Source organism: Podarcis vaucheri (genome assembly GCF_965113315.1).
Source record: "Podarcis vaucheri genome assembly, chromosome: 1".
In the NCBI taxonomy this organism is placed as follows: domain Eukaryota; kingdom Metazoa; phylum Chordata; class Lepidosauria; order Squamata; family Lacertidae; genus Podarcis; species Podarcis vaucheri.
This window is the reverse complement of record NC_138759.1, coordinates 78,023,462-78,032,006: the sequence shown is the minus strand read 5'-3', so window position 1 is coordinate 78,032,006 and position 8,545 is coordinate 78,023,462.

Genomic DNA, 8,545 nt, shown 5'->3' with positions numbered 1-8,545 from the left:
GGGGAGGATATTATTACTAGAAAATTGGATTCCTGAACCCCTCTTACTGCATGATTTAGGTCATGGAATGCTATCATTTTATTTGAAATTATTGGAGTGTTTCTGAATGGAGGCTGTGAACCTGAAGACATGGAACTTTTTCAATAACTTCCTTATGGGTTGTATTCACTTTTCTGAAATATATTTTGATGGGCCTTCTTAAAAAGGTTGCCCTTCTGCTTTTTCACTTAGGTTCTTCGACTCAATAGAGTAGCATGATATTTCTCTGTTGCTGGTTAAAAATACATTGTTTCTCTTCTATCTTGAACCTTAAAACTGCATCAAAACTAAACTGAAAGTTTGCCACCAGCAGTGCAACATAACTGTATCCCAAAATACTTACAGGTGCTTAACCCACTTATGGGACTTTGCTACAATCAAGGGAGTAATTAAGGTGCCTGTTTGGCTTAGCAACATTCAGATTTGGGGGTTGTGGCTATTATGTAGAAGTAAATGACAATGATGTTGACTGTGTATTATGGTTGGTTTGCAGCCCTAGAATGATTCAGCATTGTACAAATACACACACAAACATGATGGCCACAAATGCCATATTTAGGGTTTTAAAGGGTATTCTGGTCACATTAAATAAGCCTTAAAACGTTTTTCATTTTCCAAGTACTTTTGCTAGGCCACTTTGTTTCTCTTTTGTGTATTTTTCCTTCTGTCTCTCCCCTTTTCTCTTTTTGAAATGTTTTCTGAAAATATCTTGGTGACATTTTACTATTTCATATAAATGAACACATATCGATGAATCAACCCATGGTCCCACAAAGTGCTGTTCTTTGATCATGGAAGGAAATGTCTAGAACTACAAACATATTTCAAAATCCATAGCTTTGCTCAATTGATTTTGTCACCATCAAGGTAGCTGAGAGCAATTCAACACCCTGCCATTTACTATGACAAAAGAACAGGCAAGTAGGTAACAGTGAAACAAACCTTTATTTGGACACAGTAAGAACAGGCAGCAGTTACTTCACCCTGTCTCATCAAGTCCCTAGTTAAGGCACAGGAGACTAACAGCCTCTGAGTACCCACCAAACTCTGGAGCAGGGTCAGGTCTCTTAGTGAGTTTCCTACTCTTTCCAGCATCTGTCATCCAGAGTACTGGAGACCCCAACACTTGCAGAGGTGCAGCCTACACTCCTCAATCTCAGATAGAGCTATCTTCTAAAGTCCTTCCGCCCTCTCCTCCTTGTGGGGAAATTGGGTTTTATTTCTGCAAGGGCCTCCATCCAATTAGGCACCACCTACCTAGTTAATACACGAGTTGCCTGTTTTGTCCTGTCTGCTTCTCCTCCCTGCTGAGTCATTTGCCTTCCTTATCCTGTTCTAGCCACCTTTGCATCACAAACTTGAAGCACTGACGGACAGTAGAAAGTGTGCAGAGCACAACCCCCAATCTTATAGCAAGTGTTTCCATGTGTAGTGGAAGATAATCTTTATTGAGACTAGTAGATAATAATAGTCAGAGAGGGACTGGGGAAACTGGGCGTCTCTCCAAGCAACTTTCAGAGAACCTTTGCTTATTTCCTTCTATTAGATTCTATTGTTGGGTAATTACCTGACATGATAAGAGGCAATGATCTGCATAAGATTATCACAGATTCCTTCCACATCATGCAACAACTGTCTGCCCTGGTATGATGAATCAAGAGATGCATCTAGAGCAGGCCTGTCCCTCTAGATCAGGCATCCCCAAACTCAGCCCTCCAGCTGTTTTGGGACAACTCCCATCATCCCTAGCTAACAGGACCAGTGGTCAGGGATGATGAGAACTGTAGTCCCAAAATAGCTGGAGGGCCGAGTTTGGGGATGACTGCTCTAGATGTTGCTTAACTGTAACTCCCATAATCCCTGATCATTGACTGAGCTTGCTGAAGGTGTTGGGAGTTGTAGTTCAGCAACATCTGGAGGTCCAAAGGTCCCCACCCCTTATATGGAGTAGAATTTCAATGCAGCCTAGAACATTGTAATGATGGTGCATATGTGCATTCACATTAGCTATGCCTGCAGAAAATTTCTTCCATCTGTAGATATCTCTCAGTTGATCAGGGCACATGAGTAGAAGAACAATGTAGTCTATGGACTTAGTCAAATTGTGTTTGACGTGTCAGTCCAAGATGCTAACTGGCCACAAAAGCATGCCTTTTGAGAATGAGACATTACATGAAAAAGATTGGAGGTTGTCCTAGCGCCAAGTCCCCAATGATAAGATCAAATACAGCCAGGGATGGTACATTCCTGTTTCTTCAAACTATTTATAGGACATCAAAACATTTGGATAAATAAGGCTTCAAATAATTGAGGGAATTATTGTGCAAGTGCTTCACACCAGGGGACGTAACCTAGATTCAAATAAGAGTTAGTAGTGAGTTTCAGATCAAAGGGGAGCTGATAATGGGGTTTTGCTCTGTGTGGGGGGGAAATTGAATAAACAGTTGTGTGATTATTAAGTGATCAAGAACTACCAAAGCATTTCTTCATCATGCTCAAAAAATAGGCCAGAAATGCTTGCATCAATAAACCAAATAGCATAACACTGATCAAAATTATGAATAAGTGGATTCTCAAAAGTTTTTCATTATGAGTAAAGTTATTGGAAAGACTTTCATCAGTTAGAAACAAAAGTATGAACAGAAACTAACCTGCGGACAGCCACAGCATTTCTCATTATGTATGAACATTATTATATTTGGTCTTTCATATGCTTGGAGAAATGCAACATTGAAAGTACACTTATAGTTGCATTATGCCAGGACACATTACACATAACCCATGTTTGTTCAGCCCACAACTGCAGGAAAGTGGCAATTCACAGTCACATAATATAAGAACAATGTAAAAATGACACATCCACAGTGTCCCTAGAAACACCATCACTCATAGCTCACTGGTCAGGGCCTGACAAGTGCTGCCCATACAGAGAGTAAGCCATTGAACTCATGGCAGCTGGATCACCTGGATCACCAGTCACACAACAAACAAAACAGTGCCATAGTGTGCCTACTCCATTAGCTCCAGTGGCACAGCCAGCAATAATCACTCTGTTGCTTGGCTCTCCGCATTCTTCTAGGCAGGGGATTGAATTTGTTTGTGCTCCTCACAACTACTGTTTTATGAGCACAATTAACAAAACATGGGGAAAGGAGAAGGCACACAACACAGGGCACACTTGCAGAGAGTTCATACAGTCTACCCCAGGACAAGGGTTCAAGACCCAACCAGACAGGAAAGGCTCTTTTGCTAAGGGCCCAAAGGTTGTGAGCACGACACACAAAAAGATCAGGCATAGACTGATAGCAGCAACACTAGTGGCTCATTTCATAGGACATAGAATTGGGAAAGAGAAGGTGGGAATCCAAACCCCAACCAGGAGACAGATGCATATGGGCCATTACTTGTATGTTTTGTATGCCAGGGCAAAAAAGAGGGAACTCCCAGGACTAGAACCTACACAGAACAGTTCCCTAACCACACCACTATAGTACATGCAGTAATAGGTCTCTTCTCCACCTCTATTCCCAGCTCAACAGCCAAACATAGATTCCAGAAGCACATAAATTCCAGAGGCTGCATATGGTATGTCCTTTTCTGATGTAACAGCTTATGTTTTACAGGCAGGGGTTGAATCTAGATTATAATGCCACACACACACACACACACACACACACACACAAAATGATTGGGAGGGGCTCTCCACACCTATTCCAATCAGGAGGGGTGCTGCATGATTCATTAATTTAGCCAATGGTGGCTAGTGCCCCTTGTGGGTGGTAGGGGAGATCATCAGTAGCTAGAGTTAAGAGCCAATTAGAGGTGGAGTCACAGCAGAGACATGTTAGCAGTGGGGTCAAGTTCTTTTGTGTGTTGTGATGCTAAGTGTCTTTTCTCCATAGTATCCACAATCAACGCTTTTAGTTCCAAGTGTATATAACATGAGGCCCAAGAGAGGCTCTCCTACCTGTGCCATTGTATGAAATTATGGCCTCCCTGTGTAAAAATTTGCAATTGGGTCCTGAGTTTCATTAGCCAGTCATTGATGTGGAGGCATCTTTTTTCTTAATCCTCCTATTGAAGTCAATGGGATGGGTATTCTTTGTTACGGATTTGGGACTTGTGCAAACTTGAGCCATCAGTGGTGATGTGAGCATATTTTTAAGGGGTACAGGTTATGGCATGCATATCCCCTCCCCTGTGCTGCCCTTGTCCCCCATCATGCCTTCACCCCATCTTAGCCATTTTGCCAACATGTCAGGAGCTTCGGGGTGCTGGGTATCTGGCATTCTGCCAATGTAACAGGGCTTCTACCAAATGCAACAGCCCAACAGGCAGAAATTCTTCAGGATATGACTGTACCCTAAAATGCTATATCAAACGCAATATAACATAGATATATTTAACATGGAAGTATAAAGCCCATTCTTTAAAAAGAACATTAAAGAGGCAAGCCTCTACAAGTTGACAAATTATTAACATTCTCTTCCTGCAAAGGAACAATTAAAGAGACTATGCCTGAAATAAAACTAATTAACAATGACATTCTAAGTAATTAAAATACCCATTACCCTACATATGAGATTTTAATTGATACTCAATTAAAATCTAAAAACACTTATACCTGTACATAGTCAAGAAGTTATACCTGTACATCATACATTGCCACCCAATATACCTAAACTTTCCTATGTGCTTTGCTGGAGACGATTCCTTTTTCTCACAGGTGACTATTAAAGGGATGATGTAGAAGCCTGCTTTATTATGAAAATAAAACAGGCTTCTAAAATTTATTCTTAAAAATGCATAATCTGCCATTTAATCGCAGGGTATCTTAAATATTTTTAAAGATGAGAAATCCACTTTGATATTAATATCACAAAATCAAGATTAATACAATCTAAGGGATTGGAGGAATAAAAAAGGCTGAATAGCCTTTCTAGAAAGTGCAAAATACTGGATGTGGCAAGCCTCCTTGAAATGGAGTTCCACAATGCTACCACTGAAATGCCACCCTGTTTCATACAGCCATCAGACTAACCTCAAATGAAGGAGGCATGTTGGCCAAGGAAAGTCAGTGATGATATGGTATCTGTGAAATCCTATCCACTGGTATGCAGAGAATCTCAAAGAGATCTTCATTTGAGAAAGGATTTTTCTTTTCAGTATTGAAGAGGTAGCAAGTAACCATTATTAAGTCAGGCATTTCTTGCCACATGACAGCGAAGAGACATTGTATTGCATGATGACTCATGAAACCCTTTGAAACTAATATTTGTTTGGACTGTTTATGTGATTTCTTGAAACAGCACATCATTGACCTTGATTATCATGCTCATTCTAGAGATGTATCTGACACCTTTTGCATCCTTGCAAAGATCGTCAGATGTACTGTACTATTTGAAAATACAATCTAGCCATGGAAATATAGCTTGATTACTGTAGCATCTCAGTAACAGTTACATATCAAGCTCTGTAAACAATGATGATGCTAATGCTGCTCTGGGTTCTCACCAAAGAATCAGATCTAGTATGATTGCTGCATCTTTGTTGTGAAAGGTAAAGGGACCCCTGACCATTAGGTCCAGTTGTGACCAACTCTGGGGTTGCGGCGCTTATCTCGCTTTATTGGCCGAGGGAGCCAGCGTACAGCTTCCGGGTCACGTGGCCAGCATGACTAAGCTGCTTCTGGGGAACCAGAGCAGTGCACGGAAACGCTGTTTACCTTCCCGCCGGAGCGGTACCTATTTATCTACTTGCACTTTGATGTGCTTTCGAACTGCTAGGTTGGCAGGAGCTGGGACTGAGCAACGGGAGCTCACCCCGTCGCGGGGATTTGAACCGCCGACCTTCTGATCGGCAAATCCTAGGCTCTGTGGTTTAACCCACAGCGCCACCTGCGTCCCATATCTTTGTTGTGTACTGAACTCTAAAACTGAGCTCTGTATTACAGAATATCTAAATAAAACACCTACCAAATATTAAAAGTGCCAGCACAGACCTTTCCATGCAACTGATACCAGCTGCCGGATGGTTACATAATACTATTAGTTGGGATCAGAAGACTCGTAAAGAAATCTTGAATAAGAAGCAATTCTTGAATTACAATACCTTTAGCTGAGTTGATCTGCATGACCATGTTACTACACACCACAAGCCTGATAATATTCTTCTTTCCACTTGGCAACATGATACAGGAAACCTGTTTTCTAACTAATCACAAGCATACCATCGAAAGTTACTACCCTTTTTTAAATGAGTGGTGTCACAGCTGGCCACAGCCAGAAAAGATGTATTAAAAAGGTAGCCTGCGGTACTAATCTCATGGAGTAAAATCCTTTCCCAAAGAGAGAGGCCTATGGAGTAAATATTGCCTTCAAATTTTAGACCTGACTGATGCACCATATTTAATTTACAGTGATACCTCAGGTTACAGATGCTTCAGGTTACAGACGCTTCAGGTTACAGACTCCACTATCCCAGAAATAGTACCTCGGGTTAAGAACTTTGCTTCAGGTTTTGAACAGAAATTGTGCGGCGGTGGCACAGCGGCAGCGGGAGGCCCCATCAGCTAAAGTGGTACCTCAGGTTAAGAACAGTTTCAGGTTAAGAACGGACCTCCGGAACAAATTAAGTTCTTAACCTAAGGTACCACTGTATCTGTTTTTATTACACATTTGCATCCTGTATTTTAGGCTAAACAGATCTAGAAGGTGGAAAACAAACATGCAAAAACCATAATACAAAATTAAACAATCAAAGCCAAGATATAGATATAGATAGATATAGATGTAGATGTAGATGTAGATGTAGATGTAGATATAGATATATTGCAATGAACAGCAGATCAAAACAGGAAACTAATTAGATTCCCCTGCTGGAAACAAGCAATGGGAATAGGAAATCCAGAAAATGCCAACCTATGATGTGATTCCTGCTTTGCATGAGGTTGGACTAGATGGCCCTTGGGGTCCCTTCCCATTTGACCATTCTAGGATTCTTTAGTTGGGATTCCTGCCTTGCAGGGGGTTGGATAGCTCAGTTGGTAGAGTATAAGACTTGGGGGTTCAAGCCCCATGTTGGGCAAAATATTTCCTGCATTGCAGGGAGCTGGATTAGAGGACTCTCGGAGTCCCTTCAAATTCTATGATTCTATGACAGTTTTGGGAAGGGGGAGCATCACATCAGTATCTAAGATTTAGGCCAACACCTAAAGATCAGCAAACCTCAGGAGGTTATTTCCATAGCCTTGGTGTCAAAGCTAAGAAGGCCATGTCCAACCCTCCACTGTAATTGTGGCAAACAAGATCTCAGAGGAAGATCTTAAGGTGCATCCATGCTATGTGGGATAATACACCATTTAAGGTATCCTGGAGTATATTTGGGATTAGAAAGCAATTTCCTCCTCAAAGACTAAGATCATGGAAGTAAGGTGTTTTTATTTCTGTGTTTATCTAGAGCCAGTCTGTGGTACTGCTGACTTGCTTTAATTATTTGGGAATGTGTTTATAAGTTTTTGGTGGCACACTTTTTGGAATGCTGTAAACTGTAAGTGGCAATCTCTTTGAGCTGCCTGAGTGTGGGAAGCAGGATGAAGATGGATGGAGTGATTGGGTCTGGAAAAGAAACTTTAATATCTGTCTGTCCATCTCCATCCTGCTCTCCATAATCAGGCAGCTCAACAAGATTGCCTCTTAAAGTTCACAACATACCAATAAAAGCTCTGTGATTCTGAGACGTTACCATAAAGCACATGCCCTATCCCATGCTCAAAAGTCTCAGCAAGCTACCTCCAAAAGACACGAATGGCCATTTTTTGCCAGTAAGCTCTAAAAAGGCGAGGTATGTAAAGGTATAATGTTGGTGTGATGGTAGCAGCCCATTGTTTTAAAATAAAAGTGGCCATCAGAAAGATATACTGTATGGTGGGGGAAAATTCATGTGGACCAAGGGATAGACTGAAGTGGTTGCTGGATTTCATTTTGCCTGCTTGAACTTTCCCTACCAACACACCTTCCCCAGCTGTTTTTCTCCTGATCATTCTCCACTGAGAGAGAAGCAGCTACAGGGAGATTTCAGGAGGCAATGGGTTTGGCAGAAGAAAAATTCAGCAGCACCTACTGTCTGCCCTCCACTTCAAATCCTCCCCTCACCCACTTTCTACCTGTCCAGCAGAACTTGCATTCTAACAGAAGGGCTGGGGTGTCCTCATGTTTATTTAGACTTTGAGTGAGGGAGTAGGTCATGTTGCTCCCATGCTATTTTAATATCTTTTGTTCCTTAACTGCATTTTGCTTGGGCACCTTTAAGTTTCTTAATTTAACCTTAACCTTAACCCTAGCATTCATCATGTTATGATAACCAAGTTATCTTTGATTCTGATTAGTGTTGTGTGTTCATGTGTGTATGTACATGTGCACAATTTCTTCATTTTAAGGGCATCTGCCCCAAGATCTTGTCACTCAGATAAATAAATAAAAACAAGCTCTCTTGGACTTCGTTTTTT